At 46.4% G+C, this 24,895-nt stretch overlaps 1 pseudogene; it reads right to left on the bottom strand.

Annotated features, from left to right (window-relative positions):
- Positions 1 to 8,863: 8,863 nt before the first annotated feature.
- On the bottom strand, positions 8,864 to 23,965 carry LOC147707148 (uncharacterized; annotated as a pseudogene).
- Positions 23,966 to 24,895: the final 930 nt, after the last annotated feature.

Raw genomic sequence — 24,895 nt, 5'->3', positions numbered from 1 at the left:
TCCGCATACAACCACATAACCACAACACACAACTCCTGTGCTGAAATACAGTTCCTGTCCACATCAGACACTCTGGTGGGGACAGGGACCTGTCCCCCAGTGTACTCACAAATGTCCTGCCTGCTAGAAATCCACACCTCTGCATCCAGGTCACCCATAAACTGCAAAATCATTGCAATTTCAAGGGCAAGTCACCACAGTGGAGAAGACGTGGGACAACATGTGAACAGTGTATTAGGCGGGGCCAGCGCAAGGCATAGGCATTCTGGCTAGATTCACAGAGCTCCACTTTCACCCTATCCACAGTAAACTTCCCACACCCATTTGGGCACATGCTGTGTGCCCCTTCTGTGCCCTCGCCCTGCACAATTTACCAGCCAGATGTGGCTGGACCTCGCACCTCACACATCAAAGGGCAAGGTAGATTGATTGGGAAGGTGGGGTGAAGATAAACACCCTACACAAGTCAGGGGCTGGACAACCCTCCCCCTCACACCTACCTTCCACTCATGTGAATCAAACAGAGTATAATTAAGAAATGAAAACTCACACTGCATATGAACAACCACTGAACTGTTCACAGTGTCTGCCAAGTCTACTCTGACACTCTGCCACATACACATACCATAGGTCAGCAGCAATGGAGGACAATACATGTGGTAGCCCAAAGTCAAGTGGACAGTGCTGGAAAGCCATGGAGCAAGTCACAGAGCATGTGTACATCACATGCAAGAGGAGGACAATTTCACACCACCCTCAGACATGGGTGGCACAGTGCCTGAAATTACTCCCAGTGACCTCTGTGCAAATAATCAGGGATGCATCAATATAAGCCATGCATAGGCACAGGAATGATAGGAAGTGTCAGAAGTCATACAGTGACCAGCCACATATCTGTCTCAATTTACTTGACATGAGTATACCATCAGTGCAACACACATGGCTCATTGTCACACACCCTGACTGTCAAACACAAGTAGGACCTTCACAAATGCCCCTTATCTACCCACTGGAGCAAAACCACACTACAGTATATGCAAGCTAATTTAACTCACTCAGATTAATCTAGGACATAAGAATTCAAATTCTGACTTTCCTAATTTGGTCATGGTAAAAATACCTGAAGAATATATATTTTACAATATCGTAGGAGAAATTCTTTAAAAAAAGCCCAAAACAAATGTTAGTCAAAGTAGTGCTCATTTCAGCCAAACTAAGTAAGATTTGTTCTGTAGTCGCAATCATTACCACAGATGTATTCCCGTATAAATTTAAGAATTTGAAAAATGTACACTAAAACCACATCAAAGTGATTTGGGAGCCCCAGTGAAATGACCATAACTTAACATGGTGAATACTAAGTGAAAATATAAGAAGCGGGAGAGCAGGTTATGGGTAACAATCAAATGAGTTCCTTGTGAACATTGTGTTCTTGCTCCAATGCAACACCCATCTCACAAGGACGTATGGGACGCTCTTGCTTTTTTGAAATATTGATTGCCCTCATCTACCCACCTCACACCTGCAACACTCAACACCTGTGAGAAACACACATAATGGTGCAAATGATGTCCTGTGAGATCACTGCAACCAATCAATCAATCAATCAATCACAGAATTTGTATAGCGCACTACTCACCTGGTAGGGTCTCAAGGCGCTGGGGAAGGAGGGGTCCATTGCTGCTCGAAAAGCCAGGTCTTGAGTTGCTTCCAGAAGGAGAGATGGTAGTGGGTCAGCCGTAGGTGGATGGGGAGGGAGTTCCATGTCTTAGCCACCTGGTAGGAGAAGGATCTTCCTCCGGTGGTGGCTCTACGAATGCGTGGTACGGTAGTGAGGGCGAGGCTGGTCGATCGTAGCTGGGGATTGGGCGTGTAGAAAGTCAGGCGGTTGTTGAGGTACTTGGGGCCCAGGTCGTGGAGATTCTTGTGTGCGTGGGTGAGGAGTCTGAACGTGATCCTCTTGCCGACGGGGAGACAGTGCAGGTCTCTCAGGTGGTTGGAGATGTGGCTGTGTCGGGGGATGTCCAGGATGAGTCATGCGTAGGCGTTCTGTATGCGCTGGAGTCTTTTCTGTAGTTTGGCTGTGGTTCCGGCGTAGAGGGTGTTTCCGTTTTCCCGTCTTCTTGGTTTCGGTGGGGATCCATCGGAAGATCTTACCGATCATGCGCAGGATGTTGAAGCACAATGATGAGATGGCGTTGACTTGTCTGGTCATCGAGAGGGAGGCGTCCAGGATGAAGCCTCGGTTGCGTGCATGGTCCGTTGGTTTGGGAGTGGTGCCCAGGGCAGGGGGCCACCAGGAGTCGTCCCAGGGGGAGGGCGACGATCCCAGGATGAGGACTTCCGTCTTGTTCAGTTTCGGGCGGCTATTCTTCATCCACTCGGCGACGTCTTTCATCCCTTCGTGTAGGTTGGCTCTGGCGGTGGCGGGGTCGTTGGTGAGGGAGAGGATCAGCTGGGTGTCGTTGGCGTAGGAGATGATGTTGAGGTTGTGTTGGCGTGCAATGGCTGCGAGAGGGCTCATGTAGACGTTGAAGAGGGTTGGGCTGAGTGATGATCCTTGTGGTACGCCGCAGATGACTTCGGTGGCCTCGGATCTGAATAGGGGGAGGCGGACTCTCTGGGTTCTTCCGGCGAGGAACGAGATGATCCACTCCAGTGCTTTATCTTGGATTCCGATGTTGCTGAGGCACTGTGCTAGGGTGCAGTGGCAGACAGTGTCGAATGCTGCTGAGAGGTCCAGGAGGATGAGGGCAGCTGTTTCCCCGTTGTCGAGCAGGGATCTAATGTCATCGGTGGCTGCGATCAGGGCGGTCTCGGTGCTGTGGTTGGATCGGAAACCAGACTGAGAGGGGTCGAGGGATCCGTTCTTCTCGAGGAAGGCGGCGAGCTGTCTGTTGACGATCTTCTCGATGACTTTGGCAGGAAAAGGGAGGAGCGAGATGGGGCGGAAGTTCTTGAGGTCGGTGGGGTCCGCTGTTGGTTTCTTCAGTAGGGCGCTGAGCTCGGCATGCTTCCAGCTCTCCTGGAAGGTGGAGGTGTTGAAGGAGATGTTGATGATGTCCCGGAGTTGGGGTGCGATGATGGAGTCGGCCTTGTTGAAGACGTGATGGGGGCATGGGTCGGTTGGTGATCCAGAGTGGATGGTGTTCATCGTGTGAGTGGTGTCTTCGGTGCTGACCGGGGTCCAGTTGAAGAGGGTGGTGGTGGGGGGTGCTGTTTTGGTGTTTGGGTGCGTGGTTGTGCGCCGAAGCTGTTGTGTATGTCAGCGATCTTGCGGTGGAAGAAGGAGGCGAGTGAGTCTCAGAGGTCTTGCAAGGGAGTGATGTTGTTGTTTCCGGCGCTGGGATTGGAGAACTCTTTGATGATGCTGAAGAGTTCCTTGCTGTTGTGGGTGTTGTTTTCAAGTCGTTCTTTGAATGTTGACCTTTTGGTGGTGCGGATCATCTGGTGGTGTTTGCGGGTGGCGTCCTTGAGTGCGGTCATGTTGTCTGTGGTCTGGTCATGGCGCCAGGCTTTCTCGAGGGTGCGGCAGTTCTTCTTGGAGGTTTTGAGTTTGTCGGTGAACCAAGAGGCTTTCTTGCTGCCGGGTTTGCTGGGAGGGGTCTTCAGTTGTGCGAGGTCATCTGCACAGTCGGTGAGCCACTGTGTGAGAATGCGGGCTGCTTGGTTTGGGTCCGTTGCGCTGGCGGGGGAGTTCTATCTGAGGGAGGTGGTGAGCTGGACGGCGGTGACCTTGCTCCAGCTCCTGCGGGGAACCTGTTGATGGCGGTGGTGGGTCGTGGTTCTCCTGAAGCTGAAGTGGACGCAGCTGTGGTCGGTCCAATGGAGCTCGGTGGTGTGGTTGAAGGAGATGTGCTTGCTGGAGGAGAAGACTCGGTCAAGCGTGTGGCCGGCGTAGTGGGTGGGGGTGTTCACCAGTTGCTTGAGTCCGAGGTTGGCGAAGTTGTCCAGCAGGGTGGTGGTGTTGCTGTCCTTGTTGTTCTCCAGGTGGAAGTTGAGGTCCCCTAGGAGGATGTAGTCAGCAGAGAGGAGGGCGTTCGGGCTGATGAAGTCTGCAATGTCTTCGCTGAATTGTGTGCGTGGTCCCGGAGGTCTGTAGATGAGGGTGCCTCTGAGGGTGGTCTTCAGGTCGGTGTGTATCTGGAAGTGGAGGTGCTCGGTGGCGGTGAAGGTGTCATCGGAGTTGGTTGTGATGTGGATGGTGTTCTTGTGTACGAAGGCGATGCCTCCTCCGGTCTGGTTGACGCGGTCATTCCGGGTGATCTTGTTGCCTTCCGGGATGGCTATGGCGATGTCGGGGGCTGAGGAGGCGTTCATCCAGATTTCTGTGAGGAGGGTGACGTCTGGTGATGTTGTGTCTAGGAGGTTCCAGAGTTCTACGGCGTGCCTGTATATGGAGCGGGTGTTGAGCAGGATTCACTTGAGGTGGTTGTTGTTGGTGCTCGGCTTGGCGGGTGCGGTGCAGGTTCGGAGGCAGGTGAATTAGCAGGCTTGGCAAGTGAAGGGTCCATGTGTGCGCCTCGGGGTGGCTTGGTAGCAGGTGGCGGGTCGGCCGGCGTTGAGTGCGTGGAGAGTGGCGGCAGCGTAGGTCCGTCGGGAGCGCTGGTATTGTCGAGGACCAGGGGTCCTGGTGCTGGGCGTGGTCCAGGCGCAGACGGGCGTAGACGGGCTTGCAGTGACCGCTGCACGTACGTGCGGGCTCCATATGAAACAAAGTGGGAGGGAGGGGCAGCTGGGAGGCGGGAGCGGGGCGGGCAATGGGGTTACAGAATAGAAAAGGGTGCAGCCGCGAGGGAGCAGCGGCGGGAAGCGGGGGGGCACACCAGGGGTACAGTACTAACGGGCACAAATTCAAATGTACAGAAAAAAAACAGAATATAATTATGAAAAGCAGAAAAATGCGGGCAACACTACAATACTAACGATGCACAGAGCAATTAAACAGGGAAAAAGAGAATACTGTCATGAGATGCACAAAATTATGGCAACAGTGGGGAGAGAGGGAGCGAGCAGCAGCGAGGGGCGCCGAGGTCAGGGGCGAGCTTGTGGCACCGGGGCAGAGGTGCGCAAGAGCTGGTGAACCGTGCGGCATGGGGGGTGTCCTGGGGTCAGGTCACACACCCCGTGGTGCATCTACAAATGTCAGACTCATTCTCAGGGATGCCTGAACCAATGCTGACCCAAAAACAATATCCAAAAAACAAATCTCACAAACAACATCCACAGAAGTCCAACAAGCCCAGCCATGTGCAGTCAAACAGAGGACAGGCAATGTGACCCTAGACAGAACAGGAATATACAACATTGACACTCAGGACCAATGCACAGGCACCATACCCCAACAAAAACAAGAATTGCCTCCTCAAAAAAAATAATCATGAACAATAATTGGGATCAAGGGGACACATCAGCTAACACACACATACTCATCACACTAGCCATCAAGTGAACTTGGTGTCATAGTGTACCACAAGCATGCACATGCACAAACCTGACAAGTGACAGGCCAGACACTTGTTTTGTGCACTCAAAACAAGTTCACAAACATGAATCCACATTGCTGCATTTGACATACACACAGGAAATACACACTACACATGCAGCACACATATGAATGTATCACAATGCACAAACTACTCACACACAATGTCATGCAAATAGAACATCACACACACATTGCACCTGTCAGTTGAAAGAGCCAACACAGGCACTGCATACACCCACAATACAAATACAATAGATGTATATGCCAATCCATTACATAGCAAACTCAGGTGGACCTCAGGGGGATGCACACCAAGCAAGTACAAGGCAACATACACTGACAGCACTGCATGCATACCAAGATGTGCGTGCACAACTACAAAAACAGTGGCACACTTATCTGAGTGCCCCACCATGAACTCCCGCAACACACATCATCAACACACACAGATAACATCACACTCAGGAAGGGCAGCAGTACCTCAGCAAACACACATACAGCTTAGCCTTCATCCACAGATGCACAACTCAGGGAAACCCAGATGCAAAAAACATGACTAGAGGACTGTGCTGCTCAAACATATGCATCGCAAATGAGCAATCATGACTGCAAACTAGTAGAAGAAAATAACATGAAACTAATTGTGAAACTGCCCTGAGTGGCACATTGCTCCTGTACACAGATCATCCTCACACAGTATAGTGTCACACTATGAAGTGGTATAGAGGCTCACACACTTTCAACAAAATAGGTTGTTTGGGAGCTACCCTTTCTATCAGGAAAAGGATTGGGTCAACAATAGCAAAAATTCAGAATTCCTTCTCCTGGATTCACTATTTATCAAATCTTTAATTAGTCATGGGGTCTTCCCTAGAGAAGCAAGGGGGTTTGTAGTGTTACAGTAGTTACCAAATTTACACTTCAATGAAAATGGTGCCCATAGGTATCAGCAAAAACATGAAACAATAGTGTTGTTGTATAAAAATATTGATCAATTATTTATTTAAAAAACATAATGCAAACAATTTATAATAAGTCACAACATGTACAAAATTACAAATGTATTCTAGGTTTTTACAAACGCAAAAAACATTCATCATTTTAAAAAAGATTATTATTAAAACATCATACTGTCAATTATACAATGGTTTTTGTTAAAAATTACTGGGACATAGGAACGAAAAAGTGTCGACGCGGCGTTTCGGTGCCTCTTTATTTTGCACCTTCTTCAAGGACTCGTTCACGATTCAGTTATTCTACTCCAGGTGCGAACATCCTGGTGATCTTTCTTGTATTTCAGATTGAACACGTTTCTTCTTGTGCTCGCTGTCTTTCCTTATCACTTATTTCTTATGCAAGTGTCTTTGGTTGAGCGTCACTTGTTTTGGTAAAGATTGGGGACACGCTTCAGTCCGGTCCGCTTTACTCTTGGTCTTTTGAGAGTGATGGAGGACGCCTCTGGGAGCTACCTTCTGATAATTTCATCCACCATTAACTCTGTATGGTTAGAATGAATACATCTTAAGTTTATTTCTTTCTCCTTATAGCTTCTTCTTTGTGGGGCTTTTTTATCACATTAGCGGTCCACTCTGTCAAGGATAGCTGAACTGCACGGCGTCCTCCACCTTCCTGGGCTCGTTTGGAATCTCAAAAGACCAAGAGTAAAGCGGACCGGACTGAAGCGTGTCCCCAATCTTTACCAAAACAAGTGACGCTCAACCAAAGACACTTGCATAAGAAATCTGAAATACAAGAAAGATCACCAGGATGTTCGCACCTGGAGTAGAATAACTGAATCGTGAACGAGTCCTTGAAGAAGGTGCAAAATAAAGAGGCACCGAAACGCCGCGTCGACACTTTTTCGTTCATATGTCCCAGTAATTTTTAACAAAAACCATTGTATAATTGACAGTATGATGTTTTAATAATAATCTTTTTTAAAATGATGAATGTTTTTTGCGTTTGTAAAAACCTAGAATAAATTTGTAATTTTGTACATGTTGTGACTTATTATAAATTGTTTGCATTATGTTTTTTAAATAAATAATTGATCAATATTTTTATACAACAACACTATTGTTTCATGTCTTTGCTGATACCTATGGGCACCATTTTCATTGAAGTGTAAATTTGGTAACTACTGTAACACTACAAACCCCCTTGCTTCACACACTTTCAAGGCATGCGGTGGAAGACATGATACTGAAGTGGTGAGTATATCAGTATTAGACAGGTGAGGAGGGTAGAGTCCACAAATACATAGAGGAGTAACTCACAATGTGTAGGCATCAGAAGCACCTATAGGGGATGGTATTGCTCCTCTTACCACATACCATACTGGATCCAAAAATGTGTCAAGTGATAGCAATGCGTGAGAAAAGTCACAAATATTGTCAGTGTGGCTGAGCAGGTCAGCACAGTGAGCACAAATAGAAACAAGACACATGTGTGATCAACAAAACCCAACACAGACTTTGCAGTCATACACTCTGCATACTCACAACTGGCAGCAACAACAAGTAGGTGTCCTCCAGGAGTGCAAGGTCACACCAACACACTGTACAGTGCTCAACCTACAACTCCTACATATGCCCCCAATCTGAAACACATGGCTGCACATTTAAACAAACAGGCACTCATTACATGGGTCATACATGTGTGTAGTTGGCACTGCAGTGGCACACACACATCAACACTACTGACAATGACAGGCCATTCACACTGTATGACTACTCAAGTGCACACATTCTAATGTACCCATGTGACTATGACCACAGGCACACACAAGATGACTACACACCAACTTTGCTGTGCACACATCAAGAAATCCCACAGAAATGCCAGAACCTGGCCACCCAGCAATTATTCTTGTGGATAGCATTCACCTTTGTACTGGTATTGCATCCTGACATGACATGTGTATAATTTAGCAAACCTGTGCACAGAATGATTAGGAGAAGAGTAGACCATCACAAAGAACCATCATTGCAACCTCATGCCTCAGACTGAAGAAGAACCAAAGTGCCTGTTACCTCTGGAAACCTCTGAAAAGAGTTAAACCAGCAATAGGCAATGTTAAAGTGGCATACAGCTCGTGCCACATGAACCAATACCCATACATAAAACATTTTATTTAGCAAGGACATTAACAAAGCAGACAACAGGAGTAATTGTCTTTATTACATAATACCCAGATAGGCATGACAAGTACAAAACAGCTGGGCCATTAGCCAGTCCAAATTCAAAGTATGCTCATGTGTCCATGAGAAACTACACAGGGAATGGGCATCCAAAGTGACAAACAGCAAGACCATTGGCCAGTCCATAGTTCCGGTGTGCACATCTGTGCATGGGAAACTGCACAGGGAAGGGGCATCAAAAGTAACAAATTGCAAGGCCATGGGCCAGTCCAAATTCATAGTATGCACATGTGTGCATGAGAAACTGCACAGGGAATGGGTAACACCGTCCACTGCCATGGGATTCACCCCAACTCCGGGGATACAAATGGGCAGTCCAGGCATCGCTGCGGGGGAGATAGTGTTGGGAGGAGGACTTTTCCTCGAATTTGGCTGTCAGTTGAACTGGTAGGTGGCTGATTGTCGGGCCAGTTGGAGGACTCAACTTGGGAGAGAGAGGACCAGCTGAGGTAGAGGCATCAGTGGCTGTGGGAGCCTGAGGACTGCTTGGACCTGGTGGCATTGTGGCACACGGAGGTGTAGAGATGCTGTGAGACACAGTGTGTGAGGGTGAATGTTGAGTGTTGGGTCTCAACTTCTTAGGGATTTGATAGCCCACAATTGTCTTTGTCGGAGCAGGAAGTGAAGTGGGCACAACAGCCTCACTCTCCACCAAAGGTGTATCCGGTGCAGGTGGCTCTTCCCATGGGGATTTGCTGGATCTGGTGGTACGCTTAGGATGGTCTTGTCTTTTCCCCTCCATCCCCTGTTGTCCAGGTGAACCCCTGTTTTGCTCTCCTGTTCTAGCTTCACAGGGGTGTGGGTGGGATTTGAGGTTGTGGGTGAATGTGCCTTAGAGAAGTGTTTGTGCTGAGTTGTTGCAGGCAACAGGTTCACAGCAGACAGAACAACTGTTTGTTTGTCTGTGGGAGCAGGTGTGGGGATGGGAGTGCCCTTGAATGGGGGTGATTTGGTTGAATGTGAGGTTGAGGCCTGCTTCTTGGCCTGATGCCCCTGAGTGTCCCGTGATAGGTTTTTGCCTCTGCGCTCCTGTGTGCCTGTTTTGGTCTTTGGGGATGATGTCTGTGGTCTGGGACGCTTAGAGTGAGTCTGTTGTGTGCTGCGTGTGGAGGACTTGGTGCCTGAGAGCTGTGGCATGTGGGCATTCTCGTCAGGTGGTGACACTGGCAAGGTAGTGGCTGAAGGGACTGGAGCTGAACTGGGAGCCTGTGGCAGCTGAATGGCTGCCATCACTGTGGAGGACAAAGACTGGACAGTTTGGTGTAGCCCACCCACGTTAGAATGAATTCCCTCCATGAAGCCACCTACCTGTGCAAGCTTCTTGTCATGATCCTGGAAGGCATTCAGGAGAGCAGCCTGACCCACACACAGTGTGCGTAAAAGGTCCGCCACCTTAACACTGAGGGCAGCAGGGGAGATAGGGGCAGGGGCAGCAGTGCCTAGGAGGAAGGACACTCTACCTTCCTTGGGCTGTGGGCATGGACAGCACGTGTGGGAGCATCCAGGAGGGTGGGCACTGGACGATGTGTGTTAGAGAAAGAGGCAGATTTCAAACTGCCTGTGCCCGCCAACACCGAAGAGTCACAGTTGGAATCTGATGATGTTGAGGTTGGTGTTTCTGGGCGTGATTCATCCAGGGCACTCCTGTTCCCCACCGAGGCATTAGTCACATCAGTATTATATCAAAAATTTTCCTTTCTGTGTATTAAACTTTCAGTTGGTGACCATGCGGCCTACACGTTTCAATTATTGTCACGTTATAATTACCATTTTATGATTACCAATAGTACGCCACACATGAATGTCATTCTTTGTAACTCTCAAAGTTTTTTTTTTTTTTTTTTATATTTTATAAAAGTTTTTGTAAAAAGAAAAACATATTACATCGGTACACCTTATGGATACACCTATATTTATAAAAAGTGTGCTCTGTTACAACTTTAACCACTTTCTAACAAATCCAAATTACGGTATCTAATGCAGAGTCACACCACAGTTAAGAATCCTGGTGTAATCAAATTAAATACATTATACAAACAAGTTATACACAGTAAAAAGTCCCATTGTCGACGCGTTTCGGTGCGTAGAAATACATTTGTTGCACCTTCCTCAGGACAGACGAAATATTAAAAGCAGTGATTTAAACTTCTTTCTACAAAAAAAGACACAAATACATATAATCAATACTTTGTACCTATAGAGAGTTTTTTAGACTAAATGTGGGCTATTTCTAGTGAAAATCACTTTTGGTATTTTCAATGCCCTTACTTGTGGTTTCGGGTTTATGGTCCTTATATTAATCTTTCAGGACTTCTTCGCTTTTCATTTAGCGTTCGCATAAGTTCGCTCTCACCATATAGATTATCTTTCAATGGCCTTTCTATGGAGGGAAAGCATTGAATTATACACCATCCTAGAACTGAGTATTTGGCTGATTTGTTCCAATCTCCTACGCTACTTACTCATAGGGTTTTTGAATGGCCCCTTAGAGAGAACGTCTTAATATAGCTGAAGCCTTTTTCAAAGTAAGGTCCGTTTCTATTCTGCACTTTGCCGCGCCTATAAATAGTGCACAGTTACTTTAGAGGTTTATTTTAAACTTCATTTACAGTTATTCGTACTGCATAGGATTGATAGCACCTATACATACCCGTCGCTTTTGTTAATCTAGCCGACACCCAGGCTTTCCTTGCTCACACCACCTCGCAGAGTCTATTATCACCTGTGCTGCAATGACATAGGCTTATGTTTTAGTGAGTCCAATGTTTTAGTTTCTTGCTGTCATACCCTAACATGGGCTGTGGCATACATACCTAGTAGGGGTGAAGGTTTCTTTAAACCGCCCAGGATGCAGCTGTTGGTGTTCTTTGGCCGTTACTGGTATTGGCTGATTGGTAGAGATTTTCACTTCACTCTATTCCGACCTAGATGGTAAACACAGCATTTTTAGTGGAAGTCGCTTGTATATTGCCACTCTTTCACTGACTGGTCGCTACTTATGGGGCTTTTGACTAGTTTAAGGCTCCTTTCCATGGTGACTCGGGGTTCAGTGCTATATTGGTGCCATTGGCCCACTACCGCTATTGTGGTAGTTATGCAGAGGCAGAGGTTCACGCTCCCTGTCTAAACCCAAACCCCGTTTGACTCCCGGGGGCAGAGTGCTCACCTTTTCATTACGGGCGTACGGCAATTCGGCATTCAGCGATCCTTCGGCTGGCGGCTTCCTTATTCCGGCTGCTTCTAATGGCAAGGGTCAGAAGTGCCGTCCTTATATACCGTGTCATTGTTTCTAATTAGGCCTAATTGTTCAATTATGACGACGGGCCGACACCATGATTGTAGTTTTTCGCGAGTGCGGCCAATGCTGGAAACTACCGGACTCACAATTATTTTATCAAGTGCATTTTATGATTAATTAACGCTGCCCACAGTAAGGCATACATTTTCCTTTAGTTGTATAAAATACAAGGTTATTGTTACATTCAGAATGTGGCTCGCGCTGACTGGTTATTGTACTCGCGGTTCCCGTATCTCCACGCCATTTTGGTAGTTTTTTGATTATTATGAACTACTGGGATGCGTGTTCGCGCCCCGATATCGCCTGTAAGATATGTTACTGATATTCTTTTCTTTATTATTAGAGGGGCCAGCTGCGCACTGGGTATTTATTCTTATTTTTTTGAAGATCGTCCTCGGCCCCTGCTTTTTTGTTAAGGCACCAGCTCTAGAGTAAGCGTCGATTCTCTAGGGACTCCGTAGGTACCCGTTCGAATCCGGTACTCGCTCTATTTTCCCAAACACTATTTAGATATTTAAGACAGTTTCAACATGATGCCACGTTGTATGGGAAACGTTACTATCTTTCCAGGGCGAAGTAATAATAACACCAACTATTTCATAATCGGTTTCTGATATTTTGCCACACGCTTAATCCTAAACCTCGAGTTTAAGGAGACAGATCTACTTCGGTTACCCAGTTCATTTAAACAAATGCAGTGATTAATCGTGTTCCAACAAGTGGTTAATGCAGGAGTGTTACATCATGTTAAACACATTCTACAAATATTGCACAGATTCCATAGGCTAGGGATATATTCACATATGTCATGTTATCTCAGTTCATTTAAACAAATGCAGTAATTAATCGTGTTCTAACAGGTGGTCAATGCAAGAATATTACAGCATGCCAAACACATTCAACAAATATTGCACAGATTTCATAGGATAGGGATATATCCACATATGTCATATTATCTAATCATTCTGTCCCACTCCTCCCGGATATATCGAAAGGGAGGTAAGGGACCTATTTAGAAAGATAAGACTTAGGAAGTTCTTCATGGGTAAGGAAGATAGAGAAACCACCAACAAATCTGGACTAAAACCTTTGTCCACATGGACTCCAAATATCAGTATGGTAGGTCCTGAGGTAGATACTTTCGAAAAAGCAGTGACCATAGGCCTAGAAAAACTACTAGATACAAAGGCATGGACAGAAAACAATTTATCAAAAGAGGAAAGGGATGCATTAAAATCCCTAGCTTCCTGTGAGGAAATAACGATAAAACCTGGAGATAAGGGGGGGAGCATAGTGGTTTTAGACACAGAAGACTATGAAGGTAGAATGCTAATACTTTTAAATAATGAGTCACATTATAAACCCAGCAATATGAGGGAATGGAATAATCTCAAGAAAAAAGTTCACGATGTTGTAAACTTTGCAAAAGAAGACAACATCATTTGTGATGAGGAATACAGATTCCTGATAAATGAAAACCCCAGAATCCCGGCACTATACGGGTTGCCTAAGGTGCATAAAAATTTGGAGGACCCTCCAATGCGCCCGATAGTGTCCGGTATAGATTCCTTGACCGAGCCTCTCAGCAAATACGTTGACCACTTCATTCAACCTTTGGTCACGGAATTACCTTCATACATAAAGGACACCACCCATATGATCTCAAAAATAGAAGGTAGAGAGTTTAATAAGGACACACAGTGGCTGGTGTGCCTGGACATCGAAGCGCTGTATACAAACATCCCGCAAGAAGATACTGTTAAAATGATGAAGGGCATTCTAAGTGATGAAAATGGTGATTTAACTCCACAAAACTCTTTTATATTAGATTGTATAGAGATAATTTTAAAAAACAATATCTTTCTATTCAACCAGGACTACTATTGTCAGATCAAGGGCACCAGCATGGGAGCCACATGTGCTCCCAGCCTAGCATGCCTATATGTAGGGAACTTTGAGACCCAACATATCTATAATGAAATGTGTCCATTCTTTGAGAATGTGAAGTGCTGGTCACGTTTTATAGATGACATTTTCTTTATTTGGGAGGGCGAGGAAAAGGATTTAGATAATTTTTTAGAATGGATAAATTGTGGGGATCCCAACCTCAAGTTTACTTCAAACAAAAGCCAAGTGGCAGTAGACTTCCTTGACATTAAAATCCATGAAAGAGAAGGAGTCTTAAATGTGGACTTGTTTGTAAAGCCAACTGACCGAAACACGCTCCTCCACCATGAAAGCTACCACCCCAGATGTCAAAAAGATGGGATACCTTTTAGCCAGTTCCTAAGAATCAGGCGGAATTGTAGTGACAGAGCGAGCTATGAAAAACATGCCGCAAATTTAAAAATCAAGCTCGCCCAAAGAGGCTACCCTAAACGCTTAATAAAACAAGCATATAAGCGAGCGAAGTACTATAACCGCGATAGTCTGTTTGAGGTATCACACAAACAAAAACATAGCAGTGAAGAAAAAATTATCATGGTGAGTGATTTTAATGGCTTCAGCAACAAAGTAAAGAATCTTATAAATAAAAACTGGACCATTTTAAATAAAGCTGGAACAACACCTATGACAAAACCAGTTTATGCATATAGGAGAAATAAAACCATAAGAAACCACCTAGTGCATACTTTTAAAGAGCCAAAAAGAGGAGGACAAAGAGACGTAGTTACAAATAATCCCATTAGGGGCAATTTGCCCTGTGGCTCCTGCACACATTGTAAGAATATTATCAAGACTGATAAATTGGAGGTGCAGGGAATAACCCACTGGATGAACGAACACGTCAATTGTCGCACTGCAAATGTAGTGTATCTATTGTTGTGTCCTTGCCACAAATGCTATATTGGCGAAACAGGGCGCGAAATGCGCCTACGTCTTACAGAACATCGCTCTGCGATTAGAAATCAAAAAAAGAACGCCCCACTGGTAGAGCACTGGATAGCGGAAAAACACAACATTGATGAAATTAAGTGGTTCATTTTGGAAAAGATTAAGATCTCTGCGAGAGGGGGTGATCTAAATAAAAAACGAAAACAAAGGGAACAATTCTATATGTCTAAATTTAAGTCATACTACCACGGATTAAATTGCCGGGAGGAGTGGGACAGAATGATTAGATAATATGACAAATGTGGATATATCCCTATCCTATGAAATCTGTGCAATATTTGTTGAATGTGTTTGGCATGCTGTAATATTCTTGCATTGACCACCTGTTAGAACACGATTAATTACTGCATTTGTTTAAATGAACTGAGATAACATGACATATGTGAATATATCCCTAGCCTATGGAATCTGTGCAATATTTGTAGAATGTGTTTAACATGATGTAACACTCCTGCATTAACCACTTGTTGGAACACGATTAATCACTGCATTTGTTTAAATGAACTGGGCAACCGAAGTAGATCTGTCTCCTTAAACTCGAGGTTTAGGATTAAGCGTGTGGCAAAATATCAGAAACCGATTATGAAATAGTTGGTGTTATTATTACTTCGCCCTGGAAAGATATTAACGTTTCCCATACAACGTGGCATCATGTTGAAACTGTCTTAAATATCTAAATAGTGTTTGGGAAAATAGAGCGAGTACCGGATTCGAACGGGTACCTACGGAGTCCCTAGAGAATCGACGCTTACTCTAGAGCTAGTGCCTTAACAAAAAAGCAGGGGCCGAGGACGATCTTCAAAAAAATAAGAATAAATACCCAGTGCGCAGCTGGCCCCTCTAATAATAAAGAAAAGAATATCAGTAACATATCTTACAGGCGATATCGGGGCGCGAACACGCATCCCAGTAGTTCATAATAATCAAAAAACTACCAAAATGGCGTGGAGATACGGGAACCGCGAGTACAATAACCAGTCAGCGCGAGCCACATTCTGAATGTAACAATAACCTTGTATTTTATACAACTAAAGGAAAATGTATGCCTTACTGTGGGCAGCGTTAATTAATCATAAAATGCACTTGATAAAATAATTGTGAGTCCGGTAGTTTCCAGCATTGGCCGCACTCGCGAAAAACTACAATCATGGTGTCGGCCCGTCGTCATAATTGAACAATTAGGCCTAATTAGAAACAATGACACGGTATATAAGGACGGCACTTCTGACCCTTGCCATTAGAAGCAGCCGGAATAAGGAAGCCGCCAGCCGAAGGATCGCTGAATGCCGAATTGCCGTACGCCCGTAATGAAAAGGTGAGCACTCTGCCCCCGGGAGTCAAACGGGGTTTGGGTTTAGACAGGGAGCGTGAACCTCTGCCTCTGCATAACTACCACAATAGCGGTAGTGGGCCAATGGCACCAATATAGCACTGAACCCCGAGTCACCATGTAAAGGAGCCTTAAACTAGTCAAAAGCCCCATAAGTAGCGACCAGTCAGTGAAAGAGTGGCAATATACAAGCGACTTCCACTAAAAATGCTGTGTTTACCATCTAGGTCGGAATAGAGTGAAGTGAAAATCTCTACCAATCAGCCAATACCAGTAACGGCCAAAGAACACCAACAGCTGCATCCTGGGCGGTTTAAAGAAACCTTCACCCCTACTAGGTATGTATGCCACAGCCCATGTTAGGGTATGACAGCAAGAAACTAAAACATTGGACTCACTAAAACATAAGCCTATGTCATTGCAGCACAGGTGATAATAGACTCTGCGAGGTGGTGTGAGCAAGGAAAGCCTGGGTGTTGGCTAGATTAACAAAAGCGACGGGTATGTATAGGTGCTATCAATCCTATGCAGTACGAATAACTGTAAATGAAGTTTAAAATAAACCTCTAAAGTAACTGTGCACTATTTATAGGCGCGGCAAAGTGCAGAATAGAAACGGACCTTACTTTGAAAAAGGCTTCAGCTATATTAAGACGTTCTCTCTGAGGGGCCATTCAAAAACCCTATGAGTAAGTAGCGTAGGAGATTGGAACAAATCAGCCAAATACTCAGTTCTAGGATGGTGTATAATTCAATGCTTTCCCTCCATAGAAAGGCCATTGAAAGATAATCTATATGGTGAGAGCGAACTTATGCGAACGCTAAATGAAAAGCGAAGAAGTCCTGAAAGATTAATATAAGGACCATAAACCCGAAACCACAAGTAAGGGCATTGAAAATACCAAATGTGATTTTCACTAGAATTAGCCCACATTTAGTCTAAAAAACTCTCTATAGGTACAAAGTATTGATTATATGTATTTGTGTCTTTTTTTGTAGAAAGAAGTTTAAATCACTGCTTTTAATATTTCGTCTGTCCTGAGGAAGGTGCAACAAATGTATTTCTACGCACCGAAACGCGTCGACAATGGGACTTTTTACTGTGTATAACTTGTTTGTATAATGTATTTAATTTGATTACACCAGGATTCTTAACTGTGGTGTGACTCTGCATTAGATACCGTAATTTGGATTTGTTAGAAAGTGGTTAAAGTTGTAACAGAGCACACTTTTTATAAATATAGGTGTATCCATAAGGTGTACCGATGTAATATGTTTTTCTTTTTACAAAAACTTTTATAAAATATTAAAAAAAAAAATAAAAAAAAAAAATAAACTTTGAGAGTTACAAAGAATGACATTCATGTGTGGCGTACTATTGGTAATCATAAAATGGTAATTATAACGTGACAATAATTGAAACGTGTAGGCCGCATGGTCACCAACTGAAAGTTTAATACACAGAAAGGAAAAATTTTGATATAATTCTTATTACCCAGTCCTTTCTGGTCCCTGGGAGACTCTCTAATTTTGGGGATTAGTCACATCAGTGTCAGCAAGCTCATGTGTAGCAGTCGTGCCAGAAGCTTCCCCACTGGTGCCGGTCCCTTGTCCTTCCGTGCCCTCGGTAGATGCTGCAAGAGACAGAGACATAGGTTCAGTATAGTGCTATACTCACAAACATCATTTGCAAGCAAAGCACAAAAATAGAAAATTATACCCCATGTTGCTATCCACCATATGCAGTCAGCATTTGCAACCTTTATGCAATCATCAGAAGATGCATGGAAACATGCATAATTGACATCAATGCCCCATGTGACATTTACACAGCCAAGTAGCTGGCCCGTGCCTCCTTGAAACCTAACATACTATTCTCTGTAAGCATACCTACGTGCCTGTAGGTGAGATACATATACATCTCCACATGTTTCCTCAGTCACATATGGAGTCACTTAAAGAGTACACCACAGATACAGACTCCCAAATGTCCTTTTGCAATCGTCATGAGCTCCTTCTGTTATGTTATGTTATGTTAGTATGAATTTGTAGAGCGCACGTTCACCCTGGGGTTTCTTGGCGCTGTGTACCGCTGGGGAACCCGTCCCGGCTTTCCCTGTGAGATGGTCCCTATTGGGCATCCCCAAGGTGAAGCCAGGCATCCCCGGCAGTGAGGGGGCCGTTGTGGAGATTAAGCAAGCTATTGCCCAGAGTTGCAGCGTGGGACCCATGGTTAGAGAGGCACCGAGGCGAGATTTATCGATCCCGCTGACATTGGTTCCGTACCCCGCCGCGTTGGGAATTGAACCCTGGTCCCGGGCCAACCTCTGCTTCTGGGTCTGCCGCCTCTAACCGGTGAGCCACACTTCTCCACTAAATCCACCATGTTGTGCTTTGAAGCACAACTACAGTTGCACATTGATTTCAGCTGTGTAGTTGCACACATCTATAAATGTACACTAACATGATGCTCACTGCTGTTCACTGCCAGGTGATGTCCATGACACTCATACTGCAGCATATGTCACCAGCCCACATCTCATCTTGCAATGTCAAGGGTCATTATAATATGCACATGAGAAACTACATGTTGCAAAAATTCGTAACAGCTCCACTCAACACAGAGGCCACTTGAAAGCCATTGCATCATACTAGAGACATCACAGAGCTCTGCACTGGCTCAGGGTTGGTATTCATGCAGTCACTCACACCCAAAGTCACAATTTGCACAATACTCATCCCCAACTTTCTGCTGATGGGCCCTTAAGCATCCATTCAGTTCTTGCTTTGTCACTGCCATGATGCAGACCATTAGTGGTGTCATGCTCCTGCGCGCCAACCTTCCACTCCAAGGGATCACCCCAGTGTCATCTCTGCCACGTTTTTGCTCAGCCGGCAGATGTCATCCCACCTCTTTGAGCAGTGTGTGTGCCGTCTGTTGGAGACACCCAGAGCCCGCACCTTGCGTGCAATGGCCCTCCATATGGCCTTGTGCTGGTGGACCTTAAGCTACAGGCATGGGAGAGAAGAAAGAGGACGTTTCAGTGACACTGTGTTATGAACCACTGTGGCTCAGTACGGGAGTATCAAAAAAACATAGCATACCGATACATAAATGTTGAGCAAAGGCCATACAGCATGACATGTAGTACACTTGCATCGGATAATCTCATAGAAAGTATACAGTATGATGATGGAGACAGTACCTGGTCATCTCATACACATGCAGAGTGCCAGCATAGAAACCAATGTGGAGAAGACCCTCATCTGGGATGCAGTATGTGAGTGAGCAATACACACAGTACATTTGAAATGATGTGTTGGGGCAGACTCACTGTGTCCAACACTAAACACCTCTCTATGTCCTTGGCCAGTAAATGGCTACCTGTGTCATGGAGGTCACATTTAGGGCCCAGAACGAACATTCTCACACTCCTCTCACAGGGTGTAAGCCTGTCTCGTGCAATCCTCAAGCCTAAGATAGCTCATTGAAAAATAGCGTGACGGACAACACATATGTTTAACTAAGTCCATTTACTGATGGTTGCTTGTTACAGTTTCTGTGCAGGCCAGGGCGACTCACACTGAGGTCAAACGTGGGGAATCAGAAACTTCACATGCATGTACAATATGAGAGGGCAAACAGTGCCTACACATGTGAGACAGAACGCATATTGAAAACAATGGAATGATGATATCCACAAATTACAATTATCTGATGTGTCCTAGGTGAATTACCACCAAGAGTGTTACACACAGGCATTAGACTCTTGTGCATCATGCACACATATCCATGCGGGCAATATGAAAACTGTACACACATCCTTCAGTTCCCTCTGGATGAAATACATTGGTAATGTCACAAATGAACATGTGGAACCCTCATGGACTATGACATCAGAAAGCACAAGCAATGTTTTTACTGACTTTGACCGTACAGTCCTACTGTGTAACTGTATGGCTGCAAAAACAATGCATGTCCCTCCCATCCTTCAATGCAGTCATGGATCTATGGAAATACGGCTACACACCTGTTTGACATGAAGTCAGCATGCTCGGCAGTCAATCAATCAATCAAGGTCTTGAGAAGTCTCCTGAAGGTCAGCAGGTCCTGGGTCTGGCGCAGGTGGATGAGGCGGGTGTTCTATGTATTGGCGACGATGTGGGAGAAGGATCTTCCGCCGGTTGTCATTCGGTGGATCCATGGAATGGTGGCAAGTGCGAGGTCAGCGGAGCGAAGCTGGCGGTTGGGGGTGTAGAAGGTGAGTCATTTGTTGAGGTATGCTGCTCCGGCATTGTGGAGTGCTTTCTGAACATAGGTGAGGAGCTTGAAGGTGATCCGCTTGTTGACGGGGAGACAGTGCAGGTCCCTCAGGTGGGCAGTGATGTGGCTGTGGCAGGGGATGTTTAGGATGAGGCGTGCGGAGGCGTTCTGTATGCAATGGAGTTTTTTCTAGAGTTTGGCTGTGATTCCCGCATAGAGGGCGTTGCCATAGTCCAGCCTGCTTGTGACGAGGGCCTGGGTGACCATCGTTCTGGTTCCGGTGGGGATCCACCTGTAGATCTTGCGAAGCATGCAGAGGTTGTTGGAGAAGGAGGAGGATACAATGTTGACTTGCTGGGTTATTGACAGTGCTGAGTCCAGGATGAACCCCAGGTTGCGTGCATGGTTGGTGGGTGTCAGCGTGGCTCCTAGCGAGTCCGGCCACCAGGAGTTGTCCCAGGCAGAGGGGGTGGAGCCACGGATGAGGACCTCCATCTTGTCCAAGTTCATTTTCAGGTGACTGTTCTTCATCCATTCGGCGACGGCCTTCATTGCTTTGTGGAAGTTGTTTTTGGCGGCGGTGAGGTCTTTGATGAGGAAGAGGATCAGCTGGGTGTTATCGGTATATAAGATGATGTTGAGGTTGTGTGATTGGACAATGTTGGCAAGTGGTGTCATGTAGATGTTGAAGAGGATCGGGCTGAGGGATGATCCTTGGGGTACGCCGCAGGTCGTCTTGGTGGCTCAGATCGGAATGTAGGGAGGCAGACTCTTTGGGTTCTGTCTGTGAGGAAGGAGGTGATTCAGTCCAGGGCTTTGTCATGGATCGCTGCGTCATGGAGGTGTGTGCGTAGAGTGTAGTGGCAGACGGTGTTGAAGGTGGCCGAGAGGTCTACGAGGATGAGGGCCGTGGTTTTGCTGCTGTCCAGCAGGTCCTAGTGTCATCGGTGGCGGCTATGAGGGTAGGTCAGTTGTCTGTTGACGATCTTCTCGATGACTTTCGCCGGGAATGGGAGCAGGGAGATGGGCCGGAAGTTCTTGAGGTACTGTGGGTCCACCTTGGGTTTCTTTAGTAGGGAATTGATCTCAGTGTGTTTCCAGCTCTCTGGGAAGATGGCAGTCAGGAAGGAGCTGTAGAAGATCTTTCAGAGATGCGGGGTGATGGTTGGGCTAGCTTTGATGAAGATGTGGTGAGGACAGGGGTCTGGCAATGAGCCGGAGTTGATGCTGTTCAGTTCATGGTTTTGATTGTGTCTTTGTCGTTGACATGGTTCCAGGAAAGCAGGAGACTGGTGTGGCTGGGGGGCGGTGAGTCTGAGGCATCAGCGGCTGTCAGGGGGGTCTGAGTGTTGAAGCTGTTGTTGATGTCTATGATCTTGGGGTGGAAGAAGGTGGGTAGAGAGTCGCAGAGTTCTTGTGATGGCGGGATGTCGTTAGAGCTGGAGCTGGGGTTGGCGAGTTCCCTCACGATGTTGAAGAGCTCTTTGCTGTTGTGTGCATTGTTGTAGATGCTTTCCTTGAAGGAGGTCCTTTTGGCGGTTCAAATGAGTTGGTGGTGCCTCCGGTTGGCATTCTTGAGGGCCGCATGGTTGTCCGGTGTCTGTTCGTAGTACCACTTCTTCTTGAGTCTTCGGCAGGTCTGCGTGGATGCCTGGAGGTCGGTGGTGAACCAGATGGCCCTTCTGTTGTTGTGTCTGTTTGAAGGTTTCTTGATCATAGTGAGGGTATTGGTGCAGTCATTGAGACACTGCCTGAGGTACCGGGCGGCTGTGTCGGTGTCAGCGTGGTTGATTGGTGGGTCTCGGGTGAGGGTGGTGATTAGCTGGTTTTCTATGACCTTGTTCCAGCTGTGGTGGGGGATTTGTTGCGGGTAGTTGTGTGCGGTGTATTTCTTGAAGGAGAAGTGGATGCAGCGGTGGTTGGTACAGTGGAGTTTGGTGGTTTGGCTGAAGGAGACGTAGTTGCTGGCGGAAAAGATGGGGTTGAGCGTGTGTCTGGCAGAGTGTGTGGGTGTCGTGATGAGCTGTCTGAGTCCGAGGTTGGAGATGTTGTTGAGCAGGGTGGTGGAGTTGTTGTTGGCGTTCTCGAGGTGAAAGTTCAGGTCTCCGATGAGGATGTAGTCTGTGGAGGCCAGGGCGTACGAGCTGACGATGTCTGTGAGGATGTTGCTGAACTGAGGGTGGCGTTGGAATCGATGTGGATCTGGAAGTGCAAGTGTTCGGTGGAGCTGAGGGTGTCCTTGGTGCTGGTCAATATTCTGAGGGTGTTCTTGTGGACAATAGCGATTCCTCCTCCCAGTATGTTGGTGCGGTCCCTGCGGGTGATCATGTAGCCAGGGAAACCTCGGATGTGTTACAAAAAAAGGAGGGACTCAGGGCAAGTTTAACGAGGTCCAGCGTACGTGCCTAGGAGACTGTATTTTCACACTAGGTACGGAGTTCCTCTGGGATATTAGATAATGAGGTAGTATAGACCAAGAGAGGGGTCCCGAAGGAGACCATAGATGTATGTGAAGAGAAGGAAGGTGGGGGAGGGGAATCTCCCTTGTGGAACTAGTACTCTCACACACCTAGCAAGCTAGGTGTCATGCTTCATCATTTGAGTATGCCCCTCGTCAGGTCTGCACTGCAATACCTGACGGGCACCCGGAACCGGGGCTCTTTATCGGGGATCTTCTGTTCCTGCCGTTTGGTGCCGTGGGGGTAAGGGGGCCTAGTATGTGTAGATGTGAGGGGAGTGGGTTAAAATAGGTCAGTTAGTCCTATTCCTAACCATTATTCCATAGGTAAACTGCCTAGTTAAAAGGGTTGGAGAGGGGCTGTACCAAGTCGCAATGTGTCTGGATATAGAGGCCCTACTCTAAAAAGATCAACATGTTTCGTGTCAGAATAGTCAGGAGGATCTGGACACTTCTTCAGGATCTGGGTGTCGTACTATCTACCCAGGAAGGTAAGTGTAAAACTACATACCCCCTTGTTCTCATGGTAGACCTATACTGTATGCAACATTGTTTGCAACAGTGGCCGGCGGTATAAAAGACTCTAAATGGGTCTTCCAAGCAGATCGCTTGAGGCTGCTTCACCTATACTGCCGCCGGTACCGGGATGGTCAACCTCGGATGAGTAGCACACATTTACATCACTCAGTTTCAGACCAGCATTTGTATTTTCCTTGCTGAAGAAGGGCTGGAGGAATGTCCATGTTGTCATCCTCCCCAAATACTCAAGAGCAATTCTTACTGGGCCATGTATGGAGCATGGTATATGGAAAATAAGGATGCATGCACATCATCTTGCAATCACAGGCATATACTACTGCAGGGCAATATCATGTGAGCACTCTGAGCACTATCAAACTTTCACTCAGTAACACTTACTAGTACATCAGGCGCACCATATAGACTCCCATACTGTGAAAGCACCTCGTACACCAGAACCTCCAGCTCCTCTGTGGTGAAGGCACTGTCACTGATATTCTCATTTCTCGCCATCACTGGGTCCAGGAGACAGGAGCAGTTGTTGGTGAAGAATGGCAGGCAGCAGTGTCTGTATGCAATTGAAATATGTGACTCTCTCACAGACATATATAGCCCCCTGGGATTGTTTCAGGGGTACTCAGCTGCTGTAATTGGTGTTCATGGTCGGCATGTTTCAAATCTAACCAATGACCAGGACTGCGTTGGAAATGCACACCTACAGCGGGTTTCAAAATTGTAATTCACGACCGGTTCCCAGTGGCTGTAATGGCATGGGCATTGGCGGTGTCACACTGTGGGGGCCAGGCGGTCGCTACCACAATCGTGCATCTTTCAGATGTACCCAATGACCGGGCCCGTGGCAGCGGAGCACTACTACCGCAGGTTTCAAAATAGTAATTCACAACCCGGATTGCGCTTCCCATTGGCTGCAATGGCATAGGCTTCGGCGGTGTCACACCAAGGTGCCCAGGCGGTAAATACCGCAATCATGCATCTTTCAATTGTACCCAATGTCCAGGCCCATGGTAGAGGAACACGCCTACTGCGGATTTCAAGATTGGCATTCATGACCTCGATCACGGTTTCCATTGGCTGCAATGGCATGGGCATTGGCGGTGTCACAACGTGGGGCCCAGGCGATCGCTTCTGGGAATTGGCAATTTTCAATTGTGGCCAAAGTCCGTGATCGCAGTGGCGGAGAACGCAAACGGCACCTATGGACACATCATGCTGTGGCAATGGCAATGGCCACTTCTCATCATGGAACACTAGACAATTATAATGAATTATGCCACCTCATAGGTGAATTCTATGCTAGTGAGTCGTTGAAGTCACTGATGACTACACATGCAATGTCAGTGCCCAGGATTAAATACATTGACATGTACTTCCCCACATGTCAAATTTGATATAGGTGCGCAGGTACATAGATCTGTTGTGTTA

This window comes from Lissotriton vulgaris, chromosome 6 (genome assembly GCF_964263255.1).
Source record: "Lissotriton vulgaris chromosome 6, aLisVul1.2, whole genome shotgun sequence".
In the NCBI taxonomy this organism is placed as follows: Eukaryota; Metazoa; Chordata; class Amphibia; order Caudata; family Salamandridae; genus Lissotriton; species Lissotriton vulgaris.
The sequence above is the reverse complement of the archived record's forward strand: the minus strand, read 5'-3'. Positions and strand labels throughout refer to the sequence as shown.